General features: G+C 39.4%; 1 protein-coding gene across 23 annotated transcripts in view; it reads left to right on the forward strand.

Annotated features, from left to right (window-relative positions):
- The window catches only part of RPL38 (ribosomal protein L38), a 265,046-nt gene that overhangs the window by 110,293 nt on the left and 132,551 nt on the right, over positions 1-22,202 (forward strand). Inside the window, exon 1 of one of the 23 annotated variants that reach the window (XM_053454034.1) lies at positions 15,723-15,727. The exons of 19 other annotated variants lie outside the window; for them this stretch is intronic. The gene's annotated coding sequence lies outside the window, so the exon portion shown is untranslated. Of the gene's footprint in view, positions 1-15,722; positions 15,728-16,618; positions 16,623-20,829; positions 20,835-21,425; positions 21,430-22,202 lie in introns of those variants that run through there. 3 more of the 23 variants (XM_053454056.1, XM_053454026.1, XM_053454036.1) reach the window with 3 other exon arrangements.

A 22,202-nucleotide genomic window follows, 5' to 3' on the forward strand; every position in this document is an offset into this window, starting at 1 on the left:
TAAATTTAGAAAAGATACTATACAAAAGTGAATAGTGCTCTGAAGAATTTTACAACACGATACAAAGACCAAAAGGTCTATTTTGAAAATCTTGTAAACAAAATCAACATTATCCTACATCACCATATACAGTAATGTTCTTTTATTAGTAGAAATATCTTTCCATCAATGCGAATAACAACAATTATTTATATAGAAATGGAAAGGCTGATTTTTATATATACTTGACATAAAATAAACAAGCTGTTTTTTATATCAGTACAAAAGACAGAATATTCTAATACCAGTGAAGATATGCGATCCTATTATATTTTTTATTGCCCTTCAAATAGAAAAGAGATTTGCAGTGGGAATGAGAGTGACCCAGTCTCTTTGGATTTTTAGTGAGGTTTAATAAAACTGCCCAGGACTGTCCATTGAATGACATAAGAAACGAGGAGTCTTCTAGCCATGGGGAAGAGGGTAGAGCAGAACAGTTAAAAGAGATGAGCTGGAGAGGTTAAGAAGAAAGCTTAAAAAATTACCCTGAGCTCCTGGGATTCCTGGACAAATGTAACAAGGTTTACTTAGCCGAATACAATTTATTAGGGTCATATCAGGAGCAGTGGCACGAGCTAGAAATCAATCTATATCACATTAGGGATTTTTAAATGTAAATTTAAATCAACACAATGAATTTCTGTGATCTGTAGTCCATTCTTTCTCTTCACATGCCTCCCTGTTCCATTAAAAGCAGTCTTGATCTTCTGTTTTTGAGAGGCATTGACACATTAGGTTTGTTGAATGGTATGTCGGCACATTGGTCAGTAATACACAAGCCTAACTGCGTGACAGTAATAAAAATGTCCTTGATCTATAGATGGATTTTGATACAACTGTTTTATAATCACCCAATAACTAGTTGTTTAGTAAATTATCAAGATCTGATAATATACCAGCTAGTAAGATGATTTCAGTTTTCAGTTTTAGTATCCCTTAAAAGTTTCTGAAGATCCTTCTTGTCATCATAGTGATTTGAGCTTCTTTGAGTCGATGTATATGTCCACCTATATGATCCAGCGCACTGAACAGTCATTAGTTAAAGCCTTAGCGCACCACTGAAGGTTTAGTCCACCACAGGTGGCCTTTCCCAAATTACGGGGTAAGATCACACCCAACAGTGTGTATTAACAGGTATGGCCAGCAGATTTTTAAACATTCTTTTCTAATAAATTATGCTCAGAGTGAGGCCCTTTTAATACAGAGGAATTAGTGTTCTTCTCGTTTGAAGAACAACAATACAACAGTCTACAATGGTGCCACCTGTCATTTAGCTTTGAACCAGTAAAAATGAGACTACACCCAGTAAGATTCTGGTGTGAGTAAAAGGATGACTATACCTTCCTTGCTTCCAAAAAGACTTCTTGGTTTAATATAGGAAATTTTACATTCCGTTTCTGGCTTGGCTAATTGGGTTCTGTTCTCCCCAAAAAACCTCCTTCAACTATGTTCAGTCTTCTTTCATCTATCTTATGTTCCTGATTTCTCTCTCTTCATATATCATTCACCATCATGTCTCCTTGCCGTTGATCCATCAATCACCCCCTGCATCATCATTTAGTCTTGATATCTCCCCTTCCTTTGTTTTCTCACTTGTTTTTTTCTCTCTTTGCTTTTCTCTATCTTTCTCTCTGCCTCAGCACTAAGACTTCATACTTACTTGAAGGAATTGTAAAAATAAAGCTGGGGGCATTGTTTCAGTAATTTTTTTTTCAAATGCAAATATCAGAACCCCCCCCCCCTGTCTGTTTCTAGTTTAGCAAAACAATGACTTTTAGCGAAGAGGCGACTGGACTGTCCCTGAACCTTATGCCGTTTACGTTGAGGCATAGAGGGAAGCTTGTAATTCATGAGAAGATGCAAAATGTCACCATGGTTCCGAGCTAGACACACCATATCTATGAAATCACGCCTTGCCTCTGGAGACTGAGCAAAATACTACACAGCAACAATAGCACCTTCCTAAATTATCAGCATTGCTTATTCTCTTTTTTAAATCCATGTAATTCAGACATTTTTTAATCTAAATTATATAAATATAACAATACTCAATTTGATAACCCTTCAAGTAAAGAGCAAGTTTACACTCCAAAAGTGGACACATATTCACAGACTGAATGGACTTTCATATAATGGTGACTAAAATTGCTATGTTTTCCATGATAATGGCGAATTTGCTTCAGTCGTATTGGCCCAAGAGAAAATGTAGTTGAAGGTAATACTTTATATAGGGGCAAATAGAAAAGTATGTTGGGTAACGGGAGCTTTTTGGATCACACAGGTTTCCTCTTCATAGAGAAATGATTTTTCATCTGAAAAAAAGAGACCTCTGATGTCCCAAAAGCTCTTTTTCTATGATGGCCCAATAAAAAGTTTAAAATCTGACTAAAGACTATAATACTGACCAAAGACATCAAGGATAATTATTTAGTTACTGCATAGGTTCTGAACATTTTTTTTTCTCCTTGTGGAAAATCTTTTTTTCTAGAACCGTAAACGTGGATCTGTAAAGAGGCTCAGCTCCCTATCTTTGTGCCCAAGAATTCTCTATGGTTGGGATGCAGCTGTATAAAAAAAGGACTGTTACTTCTGACAGCTCTGACGGAAAAAACAGGAGATGCAACCACAAAACTCATCTCTCTTGCAACTCTTCCACTGTTCCCTGTAATTTAATACCACAGTCTATTCAGGAAGATAATTAGCAGGTCTTCAGCTTTTCTCAGTTCATGAAGACACTTATCAAAGCAAATTAAAAAAAAAAAAACGTCCCAGCGTCTTGGCATGATCAATACGTAAGTTATTCTTACTCCTGGTGGCTCATTTTAGGAAGTTACTAGTATATCAGGGGTGGAGGAGACACTGTGTCTATGACACAGGGAAGACAGGTATCACGTGTACAGCCGAGAAGGAGCCAACATCAACTTGGATTCCCATAGCGAACTATGACCTCTAACCTGCTGCACAGGGCATGGAAAGTCAAGCTTCGATATCAGCATAGGAATGACATGATGACAGAACTAATGCCAGTAGGTAGGATATCTCCTTAACCTTCAGACTGCCATAGAAGTAGTAATTAGCTGGTGTCCTCTGTTGCTGTAAAAAGGTTAACAGCTACATTGGTGGCAGACAAATTGAACCCTAAATTCAGTTAAAAGTGTCTGATCTGACAATAATACAGAGGCCCTTGTCAAGACTCTTCTAAAAGCAAAATAAGGACAAAAAACCCAGAAACATTTGTAAAAGACATCTGATTTATGTATCCTGGTCTTGTTTTCAGCTAAAATGATACTTCAGCCTCGAGAGCCTCAGGCTGACAAAAATATTCCTTTTGTCACCAGGGCTGACTTAAGGTGTAACTACTTGGGGACCTGCTTATTATTAATGCTTACTCCTTTTATGTGGAGAATTATTTGTATGTCACATATATATATATATATATATATATATATATATATATACATATATATATATATATATATATATATATATATATATATATTTATAAATATATATATATATTTATAAATGTTTCCGTACCCAGATAACTTGATTTTCTCCTTTAGTGGTATATCAAGCCAGCTTTATATATAAAGTCTTTTAAACCCCGTAATTTGTAAGAAGACATGGTTTGGGGAAGAATTCATATTGATTTTTTTTTACTGGAGTATATAAAGATATGGTTAAAGGCATGAAAATATGAAACAAATACATTTTTTTCCTTAGGATTCAAAGGCTAAAAAGATTCTTAGAATTTAGTGAGCCTTAAGACTGGTAGCACATACATATAAAGCCCTACATTATTTTAGAATCAACAAGTTTCCATACTATCCCTCCTCTAGGTTAAAAAACTGTTGATTTTCAAACTTGTAGGTTCTATGAAAACATTTGGGTTCCAATCTGGACCTTCTAAGCACCAACGAAGGATTTAAAAACATTATTTTATAACATTTTCCAATTAATGTAATTGACAGATTTCAGGGGGGTTATATGCTCCTGGTTTCCAGGATTCCAAACCGTTGGCCCCACATTCCCAATTCTCTCTGACAGCATAAGAACTAATCACCATCACTACTCACGCTCTACCTCAATCGATCATTACTTGTCTCAATCAATCCTTCATCTCACAGTCAGTGCTTGAACATTCCTATATCAGTTCAGGATGATATACGTTCCCCCTACCTTATTAATAAACACCCTTGTTAACTTCAATCCCTCAGGTGAAGGAGGCTTATCCTGGAACCCAAATTCATCATCCAAGTAGGGACATCAGTAAGAGAAGGTTGCTGTGGCTTCCGCCCCTAATTCCCCCCAATGAGTGATAAATCAGGTATCTGCAAACATCTAAAAGGCATTACAAAAGTCTACTTAACCTTTCATTTCCCAAGAGAAACAACATTGCAGAATGTTTATCCTCTTCCTATCTGTAACATGAAATAATGAAACTTCTCTAAATGTAGGAGACAGGAAGGTCTATTCACTTAAACGAGTTGGACATCATGTCAAGTTCCCAAGGCAATGTTATATCACAATGTATTTGAAATGTCAAGTTTCCCCTGTCCCGTCAACCTATGAACTCTATCGGACACGGTGGCCAATGGGGTTACCAATACTGCCACTTCAGGGTTAGATCAAGTCCTGCACCCCCGCTGAATATGCGCAGCCCCACAAAGCGAGAGTATGAAAGCATTTTGTGCAGACTTGCATATCTAGTTGGACGTAAGTCATTTTATGGCTGCTAGCCTTGAAGTGAAGGGTCACTTAGTGACCCGCAGTCCAGCCCTACATTCTGTATCTCAAATATATGCATTTACGTACAGTATGTATACAATATATACACACACTCAGGTAGTATACCGCAGTAGATTTTGGCCACCCTTAGTACAGAAAATAGGGTCTTATCTTAGTTCATAACCTGCCAGGAATTGGTGCGGCTTTAAAAAGCTGTCAGTTACTGCAGCAGGAGGTAACAGGATCTCGCGGCCGCAGCTGGGGAATATCGGTGGAAAGCATGTACTCTCATCTATTAAGCGGAAGTCAATATCAACAATCCAGGCTCTGTTTGCACTGGTGACAGTCACACCAGAGGGACAAGAGTCTGCTGTGTACCCTTCCTTTGTCCTGTCTCAGGGCCCTGTCCTTGGCCAAACTTCACTGTAAGTTTTAAGAAAACAAAATACTGTGCTAGGAAATATCCAATTTTGCAGCTGCTGTCAGACTACAATTCCCATAATTCTCTGCCAGCCTTTGGCTTTTGAATCTGCCGTATCCTATGTAAAATATGGAAATGTGGAGATGTTATTACTGTATACAGTAATACAGCATCGCTATGGGGCGTTCTCCCTTTAACAATCAGCGTTTTGCTTCTGTCTACTCGTTCTCAGGTATAATGTGCTCTGCTGGGACAGTTAAGAGAACCTAAAATTGTCCAGTCTACCTGCAGGATCTCATTATATAGCAGGCAGGGATAATCCTTCACAGCGAAGCTGCCAATGTATATATTTGTATCACCCAGGAGGGGTGAGGGGCAGTTAGATTTTACAATCCTCCAGCTTCAGTGCTTCGCAAAACGTTTCTTTTATCCCAATGGCACATACAAGAGTTCAGTCCAGTGAAAACACACTTGAAGAATCTAGAGTCCAACAGTCGGACTACTGGTTGGCCCAAAACGCAAGGGGTCAAAAACAGATAACATACCTTAAAACCCCACTTGTCAATCAAGAAGCACATTCTTATACTCATTACTCACAACTAATAGCATTCAAGGTTGATATTAGTATGTTTAATGTTAATGAACCTTTGGCAAGCCCTCTGCCATTCGTCACACAGCCCACAGCTGCAAACACTCCTGAATCTGCAGGGATACTCCTGATAAACTTCTACTTTTCTAGTTATCAGGACTACTGGCAACTATCTGCCCAGCAGTCTCCTTGGCCTGTCTGAAAAACAGTCCTATCTCTTGATATTAAGTCTCTAACACTTTAAGGATTTATTGTCTGTGTGGAGAGGTCTCTTTCATAATGCTGGCTATAATAATCAATAACAACTGGCAGTTATAGGAAGTTTTTTTATTATACAAACCATCATTGTACGTTCTCCTGGATTATTTTTCAGATAGACTTTATAGAGAACACTGCATTCACGTATGAATTGTGGGACCCCTGGCAAAGATGGGGTTAACGTGTACCCTGGCCACACACAACCCGCACATGTTTACAGCGTGTGCAGCTAAGAAGCCCCATTCATGTGTAATTACAGACTGCATATCAAGTGCTGGCCCAGCTACAATCCACAGCAGATGCATCAATTACCAGGCTCTTCTGCCACTGTCTCCAACGTGCCGCACATATTTTTGGGTCCAGAAGAAGAAAAAGAAGGATTTAGAATGTGAGTGCGAGGGAAGGTGGCCAAGTGAAACAGCTATTTTTAGATTTAGCTGCTTTAAGTGTTTTTTTTGTAATTTTTTTCTATTCCTTTAGAGAGAGGAAAAAGCTATGTCGACCATCCAAATAAAATGAAAAATGTACAATGCATAGTGTGGTGCTGGGCAGGCAATAAACACAACCATCAACGCAATTTTCATAGCCACTGCCCTCTTCCCCCGGTACAGGTGTCCACATCTAGACACTTGAATTTCAAATATCTTGTTCTCTCTTAATTTTGATTTTCTGTTTGTAGTAAAACAATGAGCCCTGTGCCTTTTGTATCTAAGATATGTATCTATGTCCTACATTAGTACTGAGGAGTGTGCTGGTGCTTTAAAAAGAATCTTTGCAAAGATCTGCAAAGCTGCTCTGCACCCTGGACAAGGAGATCTGCAGAGCATTCAGCTTGTAAATGTCTTCGACGTGGGCCATTCTTTAAAACAGCTGGAGACCCGTAGAGCTCTGCCTTGCACCGTCAGTCCAAACTTATAAATAGTATCTGTTCCTCTCATCACCTGCCAAAATTTCGAGTGGGTATCTGGAATCCCAGCTGTTCGACAGCTGTCTGAGTTTTTACAATTGCTCCCCATTCTCCCAGATTAAGTGCCCCTGTAACCAGCTCCAATGTCTTCCATCGCATTGAGATAATCCTTCACTGTGAAACAAAGTATCTGCTGAGAAACTTAACACTTGCAATACCAGTCAAGCCATCAAAGTGTCGGGGGGGAAAAAGAGCTTCCCCCTGACAGCTAAAAGAAAAACTTGATATCTAACATATTTACTTTTGTTGATGTACATCTGCCCCTGAATAAACATAGCTGCCGACTGTCCTTTCTTCTTTTGGTGGGGAGAGTCAACGCTGCAGGACAGGCTGAACGCACTGAACTGTGCCCTGAATTGACAGCCTTTCCGACCACTACACATGCAATTCCGGTCTTGTGACTAAATTGTTGTTGAGCTGTTTATGTACAAAATGATAGGAAATGGGACAAAGTGTGATGTCACCAAAACATTCTATGACAAAGGCGCTTTTGGCCGAAACTTAGCTTTTTTTTTGTTTTGCTTTCTCTAAATAAAGTAACATAAGGATTGGAGGCTGTTTGGAGTGCTGGGATTCTTTTCATTGTTCGTATACTTCAAGAGGGTTTATGCTGTCCCCTTTTTTCTGCTAGCACCCAGATTCCTGGGAGTTGAGTGCTGAACCATTTTTTCTTTTTTTTATCAAAACATTCTATGACTTCATGTGCAGAGAAATCCATTGAAAACATCAGGTGTGGCAGATTATTCAAAACCCTAAATAACTTTATGGATAACTATCAACCTGGATAACAATCAACCATTAAGCCCCAGTATATTGCTAAAACTTTAAAGAATGTGCAGTATTGGCATGTTCTTCTAGGAGCCACGCCATGATTTGATTTAACATTCGCAACTCGGTGGGGTCGGGATTTACGTTCCCAAATTTAGGGCAACTCTTCAGCCCCACCATGATCCTGCTGGTCAAGTAGGTCAGCAGACCAGTAGGTCAGCAGACCAGTGGGATCATGGTAGATCTAAAGAGTTGTCCGGCATTTGGAAAGATAGGGGTCCTATTGCATCTCCTCCCCGTGAGGTCTTTGAATATGTCATCATGTTGGAATGTATCATGTCCATAAAACAAATTGTTGGTCACCTTAGAAAGAGATCTATGCCTTCAAGGTTTGAGGAAAGCAATGAGACAAAGTTGGTGGTGTCTTCCTGTTACATTATAAAGCATGAAAGCATTAGCGATCTGGCAACCATATCTCAATTAAGGTTACAAAACACTTCCCCATTCATTTATTTTTCCATCAGCTTACCATTAAAATAAATGAACAGCCGCAGCGTGTCTGGCGGAAAATGTTTTCTTTGGTCTACAAGTCTTATAAATCTGGTCTTAAAGGAAAAAATTAATTAGAGAGAAGCTAAGCCTCTAAAGAATGTTGAGGTTATTAACTTGTTAGAAAATGTAGGTTATCAAACCTGCCATAAATCTAGATATAAATCCTTTTCATTAGTGAGATAATACGAAGAGATAATCCTAGCCAAAAGTATGTTTGTATATGTACCAGACTTGGTTTATGTCTGAACTCTGGACAAATATATATATATATATATAGTCATTGTCACGTGTAGTGCATGCGGAGATATCTGACGGTGTGAACACCAAAGATGGGAGGGAGAACATAAGATGTCACAAAGGTCCAAACCTGGGTTAAAAATGAATACATACAGTATATGGACAAAAGTTTTGGGACACACCTCTTAATTATTGAAGTCAGACGTTTCAATCAGAGCCATTGCCACAGGTGTATAAAATCATGCACCTAGCCATGCAGTTGGCATTTACAAAATGTTTTAAATACATTTGTTGTTCTGGCGTGCTCTGCGAATTCAAGCGTGGTACTGAGATAGGATACCACCTCTGCAATAAGTCAGTTGGTGAAATGTTATCCCTGCTAGATATTCCACGACCAACTGTAAGTGGTATTATTAGAAAGTGGAAGCATTTGGGAACAGCTGCTACTCATCCACAAAGCGGAAGACCACATATAGTTACAGAGCAGGGTCACCGAGTGCTGAGGCGCATTGTGTGTAAAAGTCGCCAACTTCACAACGCCAAAAACTGTGTCAGGAGCCTCATGGAATAGATTGCCATGGCTTCACACATGCTCTACTGGATGAATGAGCGAAAAATTCCCACAGAATCCACTGCAAAATCTGAATGGAATCTGTTATATCTACAAAAGGGGGACCAACAACATATTGATGTTTATGTATTTAGAATGCAATGTCATCAAAGTCCCTGTTGGTGTATTGGTCGGGTGCCCCAATACTGTTGTCCATATAGTGTATTTAGCTGCCTAATACTGTGAGGGGGGCCTAAGAACTCATGAAGACCTTCCGTTGGAAGCCATATGTGTAACTGTGCTTTGTTTTGTTTTTTTTTATCTATTTTTGCATGGTAGAGTAGGGCAAACCTAATAATACACCTACTGTATAACTACGTCCAGCCACAACAGTGCAAATAAAGGTCTAAGAATGCTGAATACCAATTACAATTGGATGCCTATATTTCAGTCTACACCAGACAGGTAGTCCATTGGTAGCTGCCCAATTGCACAATCCTGAACACACCTTAGAATCATGGTTTAACATGCGTAATAACGCCTTGATTCGCCTTGAACACAGCTACTGGGAAATATCCTTACTAACCATGCTCTTAAGCTATGATCGTTTATAGCTTTCGAAAATACCCAGATGGTAAAAGTGGTAATTACACCAGCAAGTGTCTACGGAAAGTAGGGTTTTTCTCACATGGAAAAAAACACAATAACCCCATATCTGCTCCAAAGCCAGATTCACTATTTCAAAATTGCTTTAAAAAAGCATGTGATACAATGATTTTGGTAAAGTGGCAGCAATAAAACTCTTCCTTCCTAAACCCTGTGTCAGCTCCCAGCAGGTAAGGAACCAGACGTCAGCATTAGAGAGAACAGCTTCAGAGCTCCCAAAGGAAAGCACTAAAAATATCTGCGAATGCTTATAGGAATCTCCTGATATGATGTTTTAAGTGGAAGCTACACAGCAGTCAACTGTGTTTTCATAGGGGTCCACAAATGACCTCTATGAGTTTAGACTTGTAGAACCCAATCAGGTTTTTGTAGAGAAACAAAAGAGGAATTTACAGAGTTCTATCCATAAATTATTTTGGGTTACAGTAGTAATGTTCTTCCAAAGCCTTGGTCTTTCAATAACTCCCAATGTCAGCAATCAAAATCAAACATATACTTTTAGTATGGCAGAGGCAATAAGGCTCCTCATTACAGGAGAGCTGAGCAATGCACTTATATGATTAAAATTGTTGACCCCTATATTACTAGCCCAGCAGGTAAATTCTGCTGCAATTACATGGGATATTACTGACATTTTCATTACCTGAGAACACATCCTTCAAGTGCACCTTAAAGATTCTACAATCAATCCGTGAGCTTCTACCTCCTGTACTATGGAAAATGTAAGGTCCTTTTGTTGATCGTCCTTTCATATCATGGACATGGAGAAGCGAGACATGTTTGGACCCCATGATACATTACATATTTCTATGGTTTCAAACTATTGTGGAACTTTCTCCGACAACTTGAAGCACCAAAATGCCTTAGTTACAGAAGCGGGAACTGGTAAACGTACATCAAAAAACAAAGCTATTTCCTTAAGAAGAAGAGAAGAATAGACATTACCCTAGCCCACCCTGGGAAATCCCAGGTGTGGACATTACTTCTCTATTAGGGGTAGAATCTTCAGTCCAACTTCTGATAATTGGAAGACTGTTAGAAGTCCATGAGAATCCGAAGTCCAATCAAGGAAATAAATATGGTTCTCTACGTTTCCAAAAATATATTTATCTTTTTTAATTTGGTTTATTGAGGAACTCCCAAAACTGGAAATCATTTTCTGTAGTTTCCAAAGGAAAGAGGAGCTCAGTTTAGTACGAATCCCACGGATAATTAGGTATAAGAAATAAACAAATTATACAAGTTGATTAAATTATTAAGAGTCTAAAATCTTGTAATGTGAGGTTAATGATTTCAATTTGCTGAAGAACATGACTGTATGAAGCTACTGGTAACAATGAAGCGAAAAATTTCACAAGACTTATATAGATTTGAACAGAAGAAGCTTTATAGCTCTATGGCTTAATATATAATTCTTCATATTTTAGATGATTTAAAAAAAAGAAACACTTTGAATTTTGGGTAGGTAAGGATCAGCTGTTCGTTTATGATCTGATCCCTAATTGAAATGGTTGTTCTAGATAGATCCTTTGAATCCAAAGGATTGCCTGATAAAGGCTCCATGTGTAGAAGAGACCTCTGAGATCCTGAATGCTTATGTGACTCTTATGTGCATCTTTTCCTTTGTTGGCCCAACAAAAGGTACCTTCTCTATCTTCTCTTGGACCAATATGGTTATTTCAATTGTCTTGTCCTGGCAACTAATTGTTCTCCTTGGCTTGAAGAAAGTAATGATTTGTGATGATAATGTTAATATCATCGAAGATAAACCTTAATGGAAGATTCTGATAAAATCCTCAATACATTCTTAAAGAGCTTGCATTTAAGAACAGAATATGGACCATTTATTTAATTGTAAAAGGCAACACCTTCTATGTTCCTCTGTATTGTCATTAACCCCGCAGGAGCCCTGTACAAAAGACAAATGCTTGGGTTACTGACTCGGTTCATTTGAGGGATGTGTGCCTGTTTCAGGACACCACTATCTTCTCATGAGCAATGAGTCTGACTTGGAATGTAGGAACATCAATGGTATCATTAATAAATTTTTTCATCACAAGGCATGTAATGCTTAATATCTGTCCAAGCTAAGGTGACCTGCTGTCTTCTTTATTTTTTTTTACAAGTCACTGAAAAATGTATATATGTATATGTAGACGTTAAAAAATGATTAATACCTTGGCACAATCTTCACGTTTGCTTTAATTTTGCTCTTTTTTTTGTTTGTTTTTGTTCTTTCATCTTCAAAACAGTAAATCATTCCACAAAATATGTTACAAATCTTATAGTCCAACAAACCGCAAAACTATATTTGATCAGAAAGAGTTAAAAGTAAGGATTAAAAATGCCAAAAAAAAAATAACAACATGGAGAGAAGGTAAAATCAGTTGAGCTTTTCCCTAGGAGAGGAATATTATTCTGTACAGTAAAATATCATCCGAGAGACGCCACGAAAAGAGATTAAAAACCAATAAAAGCAGGAGAGAGAGCAGCAGTATAATTACAGGCTCACGCCGCCAGCACCAGAAAGCACTCAAATTTTAATAGCAAGCACCACATTTAATTTAACAACACATTTTTTCAATTACTTGAATAATTGTTTTATTCATAAAATGACTTTCAATAAGGAGGGTAATTTGGCACTGTGTTTGTTTGCGGCTTTTCGCTGATGTAGGAGGGAGGGTCCACGACACTGCGAGAAATTGATCATCGTGTAGCTCTGGTTATGCTTACAAGCGATGATTGGTACAAAAATGAGAATGATTAGATTTGGCATTTTAACGCTGATTTCAATGTTGAGTAAACACGGAGCTTCAGGGTTCTGTTAGCATATCTACCGACTGTCCCAATTTAGGATGTCTGGTCTGTTTCATTGGTATGAGGGGTACTACAGCCCTAAAATCCACAAAAGCATGTATAGAAAGACCAAAAAAAGGTGATTATATGTTGAATTGGTAAATAAACAGCTATAAATATGTCATGTTGAAAAATCTGTGTAAAGCCCCACCCCCAGGCACACCTCCAACCACTCCCCCTAAAATTAAAGGGTCTCTTTTGACCATGTTGGGAGGTACAGGTTAAATAGACGGTTCAGTTTGGCTTATGTGGAAGATTTCATGTAAGAATTTTTTTATTTCATGTGAGAATTTTTATTTTAAATATATATGTAGAGGTTGCTTTTTTTTTACCAGCCAATTTTCTCAACCGTGCACGTTCTGGTCAGAGATCATGATATGGAATCTAGGCGTTTGATTGGCCAGTAATGCCAACAAGCCAATCAGAATTCAGTTTTCTATTCAAATGTATCATATAGTATATTTTATATGCCATCCCCATTACCTGCTATTCCAAACTGCATAGTCTCAGCTCATCGTTTTTTTTTTTACATAAAATCCATGTAAATGAAGACATTTAAACCCAACAGGAACTATGATTATTACTGAATTCCGGCTGAGTTTAACAAAAAAAATTAATTTTGCCACGGGATAGAGACATGGCAGCAGCATCCAACTACAATATTATATCGGTCTGGAAGCCATAGCAGATGTCCCAAAATAATACTTTTCCTGCCACAGCCCTTTGTAGCCAAACATAGCAACTGTTAATGACAGAGTGCTTAAAACACAACCCGAGCCTAAAATATGTTTTTCTTTTTCCACAAACAGAAGTTATGAGATGATGTGTATGGTCAGCAAAACCCCCCTACAAAATTATCTGCATTTCAGGATAATGTGGCAGTGGAAGAGTTAACACTAATCAGCGTGTGTTTAGAAGGAAGATTTGCCTACGGGTACCCAGCTCTGATAGCGTCCAACCTACCAAGAGCCCTCGCTAATAACTGTTTTAATCAGTTAAACACGCACGCCACCTTTGACGGTTCTCCCACTGACAGCTGCCTGATCCCTGATGTTTTCAAAAGAAATTACATCTAATTAAAAAAGAAAAAAAAAACCACACAAGAATTACCATTTTAATGAGGATTTGTCTCCCAGAGAAAAAAAAAAATAGAAAACACTAATAAATAATACTTAACCAATTCAGTTAGAAACTGTTAAAACTGGGAAATTAGCAGATGTTCCTTAGGTCTTCTAGAACAGGCAGAGGTGATGGCCTTGGATATAATACTCCTGGTCAATAGGATTTTGATATATATATTGTTATTAAATGATGATGATACAATAATGCAATCGTAACACAAACTAATGAGTAAGTTAGCAATAACGTGACATCAATCTTGAATGGTCCAGCATGGAATTCAGTGAGCTGCGGAAGTTCTAAAGGAACACTCAGCAAATCACAAGGTCCTGCTGAGTTTATTTTGTTATTTTGTTGGTTTACTTATAGAACACCGACACATTCATTCTATAATTTCACCCAATGGGATTATACTTCAAATTACGCTCAACAATCGTTAGATAACGTTTAACGTCAAGTTTCCATTGAACTTGGCTTTCTTTAACATACTGGTTCTTTGACCCATCATAACTGGGTACCCTTTCAACGTCTATGTGGTCCCCCTTTGATATGCACTGGGTAAGTGGGAGTTCTGGGGTGGTCCAATGAGACCCACCGTGATCATACACAGAAAGCACTCCCACTGATTTATTGGTGGTGCAAAAAAGGGACCATATTGTGGAGCGTTGTGCTGCAGCTTCTCCTAAAGGCAAACGCTTTTTTAACAGGTTAAAGAATGCATATTAAGATACTTACAAAGTAGTTTTATATGTATTCTTTGTTGGCGAGACAGCATGGGACACTGGAGAACGGGTTCTACAGCCCCAATCATTTGTATAGAAACAGCAGGAAATGGGTTTATATATTTAATTGTATAAATAAAATAAAACAAAGAAAACATAAAAGGAGAAAAAGTCAAAGGTGGGCAAAGATTTTCCACGTTAACTAACGTTCCTGATGACAGACTTGCTGTGTAATGGAACGGACAATGACTTCCAATGGCATTCTCGGCCTCACCAGTCCTACGCTATACATGTCATATTACATGGCTGCCTGTGTTTGCCTCCTGTCGGATGCTCTATTAGACGGTTTCTTTGGCTCGTTAATTACATTTCAGGAGTGATTTGGAGGCTGACGTTTGAGGAGGCTGAGTGGCACCCGAACGATCTTCATCAATTGCTCCAGCTTAATAAGATGCTCTGGAGAGGCTAATAGATCAGCGCTTGTTGGGTGAACATGACAGCTTCATATGATGGATGGAGGCATGAGCTCCCGGCTGGGGACTTGCAGCCTCTGCCTGGGCTGACACCCTGGTACCCTTCTTATCCATAGGAGCCTATCTTTGGCACCCGTCGGCTCAAAAACACCTTCTCTGTCAGCTGTTTGGACCCCTTGTACTCTTAGAAGCTGACATGTGGTTTAACCTTTTGACTGCCAGTGAGACATGCCAAGCTAGGCCTGTCAGAGTTAATCCATAGTAGGTAATTCATAGCTGAAAACACTCCTGGATTTCCAGGAAGAGTCCTAGACTCTCACACGCTCAACACTTTCCCCAGATTTTAAGCGTGACATTGGTTTTTGTTTTTTTAACTAATTACTAATTACTAATTTTTTAAGAAGTCATTTAAGTCCTCATGCTCATCATGCTCTGCCATGAATTTCCCTACCTGAGCTTCAAGGGAGCTGTTTTTTGCTATCAATTCTAAGAATTCCTCCAACCTCTCGGGAGGTAAAGCGTTAAACACGCGCACTCCCTGGTTATTCCATCAACATCAGAAGAGTTTATCGCGGCACACGACAATTACGCCATTTTCTATTCAAGCAGATGACACCCAGAACTTTAAAAAATCCTTTTAATAACGCAATCCTATTACTTCTACCTTGCAATCTCTCCGGGATCAATAATAGTATTAGTATGTTGTATAAGCTCCCTTCATTTCAGCCCTACAGACATATTATTAGTGACAGAAATGAACGGTACATTGTAATGGACGTCGGAGGCGGAAAAAAAAACTTTGAATAACTGCGTGTGGCGGCCGGTCCTACCACCATGCTCATTAAATGACCTGTCCATATATATATATTTATTTAAAATGAGATATTTCCAATTATTTATAATGAAATAATTATAATTACATTTATTTGTAATTCTATCTCGCTGTTGTGATAACAAAGTTATCCTTAAGGCTACGTGTAGAGGCGCATAATATTTAATAAAAAAAAACATTTTTTATTATGCTATCTGTCCCAATATTCGGCTATTACCCCCCCCCCGGGCATTTATTATGCAGCATGAGAATCGCTAGTTTGTTTCAGTATCTCTATAAGAAGAAATGCACTTATTTTATGATTTTTATGAGGACACAAAGATTGCTTAAAATACCCTCTTTTTTTACACGAAATGATAAAAAGTAACATTCTTCAATAACGTTTCCCATTTATTTAACTTTTCTATGCTTGATAATGTTTTTCATGTGTTCTTTTTTTTATTTCTCTGCCTTTTGAGCCATTATGTGCAATCCCTTAGCAATACATAAAAGAATGTTTCAAGGTAACGCACATAAATACTTTATTCCTCCCCGGATCACAGTATATGATGTAAAACATTTTTTAAACGGGTTTATTATTAATTAACGCATTTTTTTTCTCAGTTGCATCTCCAACATACGGGGGGGTAATTTGTTATTTAGTGGAAAGCCTTTCGACATGTGACGCGCTGCAGCCTTGATATGGCGTATTATATACTATTAGATACTAAATCAAACCCAGAGAATTCAGCAAAAAAAAAAACATTATGCAGGAAATTTTCAGCGCTTTTATCCGGTTTACATGAATTCACGGACTTTCCGTGAATAATGAATATGTATGATTCTGTGTATGCGGCAGCGGATGGTTTCAGTAAAATAATATAATAATATAATTAAAAGGTCAATATGGATCATCGAAAAGACAGAAAAACACTAAAAAAGTTTTGTTTTTTTAAATTGCAAGAAAGTTTGTAAAAATCTCCCAGAACTGTAACTTTTCAAACATCGATGTGTGATCGCAGTTAGTTACGCGAGTTATACAAATATTCTATTCAAGATGAAGAAGACTTTAAAGGGTTAAGCACAATCCGTATGATTTGGCCAGGTCAGCCAATCCCAAGATCAGGAGGGACTGGCGATAAAACAATGGCGCATGTACAATTTGCAGAGCACAGCAGTTTCCCGCGGATCTGTTTGTCACATATGCATAGCGCGGCCCACGCTGACCTCACAAACACAGAAAGCAAATGTTAGCACGGCTGAGACACCATGGGCTATAATATTAAATCATATTAACTCTGTGAGGTTTCCTCTTTCGGTTATTCTTCTTATTCCTAATAGAATGTAATGTAAAAATGTTTAACTGTGCCGAGAGACTGGTAGATAAATGGAACAGCCTCCCAGCAGAAGTGGTAGAGGGTATACACTGAGGAATATTAAACATGCATGGGATAGGCATATGGCTCCTGAATCTAAGATGAGACCAACAACTGTTTAAGGTTTGAGTCTTTAGAGCAGGAGAAACAGGCAGACTAGACGGGGGCCAAATGGGGCCAAAATATGGACTCTCAGACGGCAGACCCGTTTGCATGGGTCTTCTATGATAACGCAGTAAAAGCCTATTATTATTAACTATTATTATTACTACTATTATTATGATATTATTATTATTATTACTATTATTATTATATTATTTTTATTATTGATTGAATTATATAGTGCCAACAATATCCACAGCACTTCTTTCTATCCCTACATTCAAAGGGTCCGACAAATCTAGAATTAACAGACCAAACCGACACATCAGGTAAAGAGGACCCTACGCGTGAGCTTACAATCAATGTAAAGGCTGTGATCATCCCTTAATAGAACGGGGTTGACTGAGGACCTTGAGTTAAGACACCTTGCACCTATTCTCAGAAAATCTTAATTTAACGACACTATAATCCCAAAACCAAAAGGTTTTAAGGATTAATGCCGGGAGCTTAAGGCGTGAAGACAGGAAATCCAGCAGCATGCGATGTGATCATAAAACCCATGTGTAAGCATTCAGTGTTTACCAGATCTGCCCTTTAACCCTGGCCCCATAGAAACCTGACTGCAAGGAAAACCCCATCGCGTTCGCTGAATTAACTACTCTACCGAAGTAGGGTTTTTTTATAAAAAAAAAATAATAATAACGAACGGCGAGAGAGGGAAGAAGGCTGACATTTCTTGGCAGTAAAGCGGAGCCGCAGACGCCCCGAGCCGCATTAAACCTGCCCGGCCGGTGAAATATTTGTTCTGAGAAAGCTGAAAGTGTTACTTGCATAAATGTAGCTCAAATCGAGCGGCCGGGACGCAGATTGCGACTGATTTATAGGACTGCTGTAAGATTCCCGGGTCTCTTGTCATCTAACTCTTCCACCTTACCGGAGCGATACCCCATCGACATCTCCTGCCCTGACTGAACCTTGCCGGTGGCAGATGAGGTTTGCTGGGAACGCACGAGAATTCTTTCATTAAAATAAAAAAAAAAAACACAATAATTCCACATCTTGGGCGTTTTGGAAGGATTTAAAAGGTATAATGTTGCCTTGCGGTATCCAGCATGTTATAATTGAGAAAATTATATATAATATATATATATAGTTCAGCTGATCAGCAGAGGTGGTATTGCGGAAACCGTGTTTAAATTCTGGTCAGGGACACTATCACCAGTACAGAACGTTCAAAACTAGATTTTTTTTGGCATTATTAGCAAATGGCAGATTGGATTGGCCAAATAATTAACTATTAACAAATAATTAACTTCATAACGTCTGGTTCAATCATAACCATAAGTGGAGTGGTAGGGACTGTCCCAATCAATTAGGACTATTGGCACCTGTAGCTTAGCAGATACTAAGCACAGGGATAGGTCACTGTAAGGGGCAGGTTTCCCAAGAAGAGCCTGGGGGGGTGATTCTTGTGCAAACCTTAAAAAAGTGATGTTATTGCCATAGCAACTGATGGAACCGCAAGGCCTCGGTTGCCATAATGACCATTTTTTATAACTTTTCACCAAAGTGACTTTTAATACACAACCCCTGCTAATTTTCAGCATCTTTCGCCATTTTTCAAATAGGTATGAAAGGGGGATAGGGCTGCCATGTTATGTCTCTGATACAGTGACTGCAAGACTGGGGAGGAAAAAGCATATCTTTTTGCAATCCTCTACTCCCCTCTGCATCCCGGCGACGTTAACGCCGCTGAAAGTCAGGGCTAGTGATGGGACATATGGGGAGAGATCGGCTCTTGGCAACCTCCGCCGAATCACAAAGATGATCTCATCTTGGAAGCCGATCTTCTCTTCGCAAGCCGTAATATTTCTGCCCGGATTCCCCTTGATAGTTATATAAATACAGTTTAATTTTTCATCGCCCTGTTATGTGTTGATTTAATTTTAGTCTTTGAAGCGGGTCCCGCTGACAAAACAATCCCGTAGCTGGAGAGCTGGAGGTAGGAGACCCCCCACTCGTGCTGCTTCCACTGGGCCAAATTTATGCCACCAGTGGGGGTTTTCCAACATCAAAATGAAAAACTCACTCTAATTAAGCCGCATAAGCAGGCGTTATGCCTAATTAAACCAATCTGCATTCCTACCACTGGCACGGCTGTTTGGCTTGTAACTGTTCCACGTCTCCACTACTCCATCAAAATGCAATGTTTGAAAAGTAATTCTGGTGCAAAGTTTAAAAAACTAGTTTTATCACCATAGCAACAGATTGAATGTGCCTGCTGATTGGACAATTCCGCTGGTTGCCACAGGGATAACACCACTTTGCTACCATACTTTTTGTCTTTGCCCGTTCCGTGTTTAACCCCTTTTCTTCCATAAGATTTGCTGTGTGTTGCACCAAAGAGTTAAATGTTTTCACAAAACCCCCAAAAAGTTCTCCAGCTGTTACCGGACTACAACCCCCATCAGCCCCTGCCAGCAGCTGCATGGTTTGCCTCACAGCTGGCAGAGACTTATGAGAGTTGTCTTGTAATGTTTTGCTTGAACTCTCATTTGAGCTCCTTGGCCTGAAGACGTGACCGATGTGGCCTGCATATGCGGACACCTTATTAACACCGCCGTTTACTGTGACATTTCGAAGAAGGTTACTCGAAGCTTTTCAATCATGGGAAACAGCGAGACGTTTCTCGACGTGGCGCTCAGACAACCTTTCCCCATTTTTCCCATTTATTTGTGATATCCCAAACCGCGAAAAAAAATATTCCAAACACATCGTTTAGCTTCTGCAGCGCATCGTCTGCTGCAGCGAGACGGCAGATGCATCTGTCTCGGTGTTAATTGCGTGCCAGTGGAAACATCCTGTGTGTGTGAGCTTCTAATCGCCAACAGCAAAGAACTCACAACACTTGCAAATGTCCTTGTGGCTTCCTTTTCCATTGAAGAGCCTCTCAGTAGAGGTGGTATTTAACCATTGAAACCTCCCCAGCTTCCCCGTGCGCTACAATTACTTGTATCTGGCACATTTTCAGCTGATGGCATATTAGCCATTGCCACAGTTACAGGTTCCTGCGGCATTCGATCTTGGACCATACCATTATAAAAGAATACACGGGGGGCACACAAGCATACAGGGAGTCATGCAAGCATGCACAGGAGACCCAGCAGTGCTGTCTGCCAGAAGACACGGAGCAGCTGGAGGTAAAGTCTAAGCAATAGAAAAATCCATTAGATTAGTCTGTCGGTAATTACATCCCTCCTAACGTTTGAATTGGCCAAAGAGCGACACTTTTTATGTTTATTTAGAATATTTACACATTTTATTTAGAAACTCATTTCCTGCTGTCTCTGTACACATTCTTGGGGCTTTTAGGGCTGTAGAACCCTGTGATACCCTCATACCCAACATACACCTCCTTCAGAGGAAAGAGGGGCACCATAACGCTGAAGAAAATCCTCGCTGACGAAGGGCTGATCGCGTACAGCGACCGTCGACTTACTTAGTCCCGCTGTGTGTCTTCCCGGGCAGCAGCTGCCGTGTACCCGTCTCTCACGGAAAATAAACAAGATATTAATAGGAGCTTTTGTGTGAGTGCGTCGGGCAGATACCTCTAGAAAGTGAGAAGAGAACGTGGAGCGGGCGAGATGCAAATCAAAATGAGCGCTTTAATTAGGAATAACAAGCACACAGAAATGTTGTTTTGTGCCGGTTATAAGTAATTAAATGACTCATTTCATCGGTTCCGTGCTGCGTTCATGTAACAAGCTCACAGGGTTGTATCCCCTGTAGTACCGTGAAAACAGTGGAGACATTGCCATACCACCAGGACACAATGAAACATTTTACTGTCTGTGCATGTGAGCCATGTGTTCTGGGCATAATCCAGCTGGTGATGGGTAAGTGGAACAGCCTCCCAGCAAAAGTGGTAGAGGTTAATACAGTGAGGGAATTTAAACATGCGCGGGATAGGTATATACATCGCGGGGGGGGGGCTAGTTTTGTAAATCAAACACTGTGACATCATCGCTGCCAGTACCTGGGGATGCAGGACTTCCTGCCTTTACATCCTATGGATTAACAGCTACAGCAAAAAAACACGAGCCTTCACCTCTCTGGCGTGTGCCTGGTGGCTGTTCATTACTGCCCTGTTTTCACTTCCTTCGGAACAGCTGCTTACTGACATTTTGGAAGTCGGGAAGGTAATTACACATTCGCGAGGGGGGGAGCTATAAATAGGATTAAGACCAGAGGTGGAAAGAGTATTTAGCGGGGTATTGTGAAATATTGTATGGGGTGGGCACGCATAATTGGAAAGAATATTAATGAAAAGCTATTATTTTAAGGACATATTGGATAGAATCTCGTAATTCTGGGACTTTTACCATATACTGTAATGTGATTAACAAAGACAATAAAAAGAACCCAGACAATAACGCTTTAAAATATGTAAGAAAAGGTAAGAATATGAACATTATACACTTATGTATTTGAGAATAATTGTGGAGGATAATCTTGGTTTGTAGATACTCACTCTCGCTTTTATTCCTCATGTTAATACAATTATCCCAAGTGTCAAGTACTAAACATAATAACAACCATGTTGCACGAATAACGATCCTGAAGGAAGGGCCTCGTCTCCACTGTTGTATTACACCGTCTTTGGTTAATGACTATTGAAAGCCATTAAAGTTCACTTATCTGCAAACACAACTCCCCAGCACCTCATTACTTCTCAGGGTTAGTAAATAAGGATGTCTCGGTTTGTGCTCCACTGCGCTGATTGCTGGAACGCAGTCAGGCGGATGCCTTTTTCCTTAAAGGTAAGAGGGAGGCGAGTGGCCTGGGAGGATCGGGGAGAAGCGTCGCATACTCGTATGAGTAAGCTAGAAAGAAATAAGGATGAGGATGGTGTGCGGATTTTAACAATCTCTTTAGTTAAACCTCTTTAACCGCACAAAACAGGTGGCA

The sequence above is a fragment of the Spea bombifrons genome, chromosome 13 (genome assembly GCF_027358695.1).
Source record: "Spea bombifrons isolate aSpeBom1 chromosome 13, aSpeBom1.2.pri, whole genome shotgun sequence".
Classification (NCBI taxonomy): Eukaryota; Metazoa; Chordata; class Amphibia; order Anura; family Pelobatidae; genus Spea; species Spea bombifrons.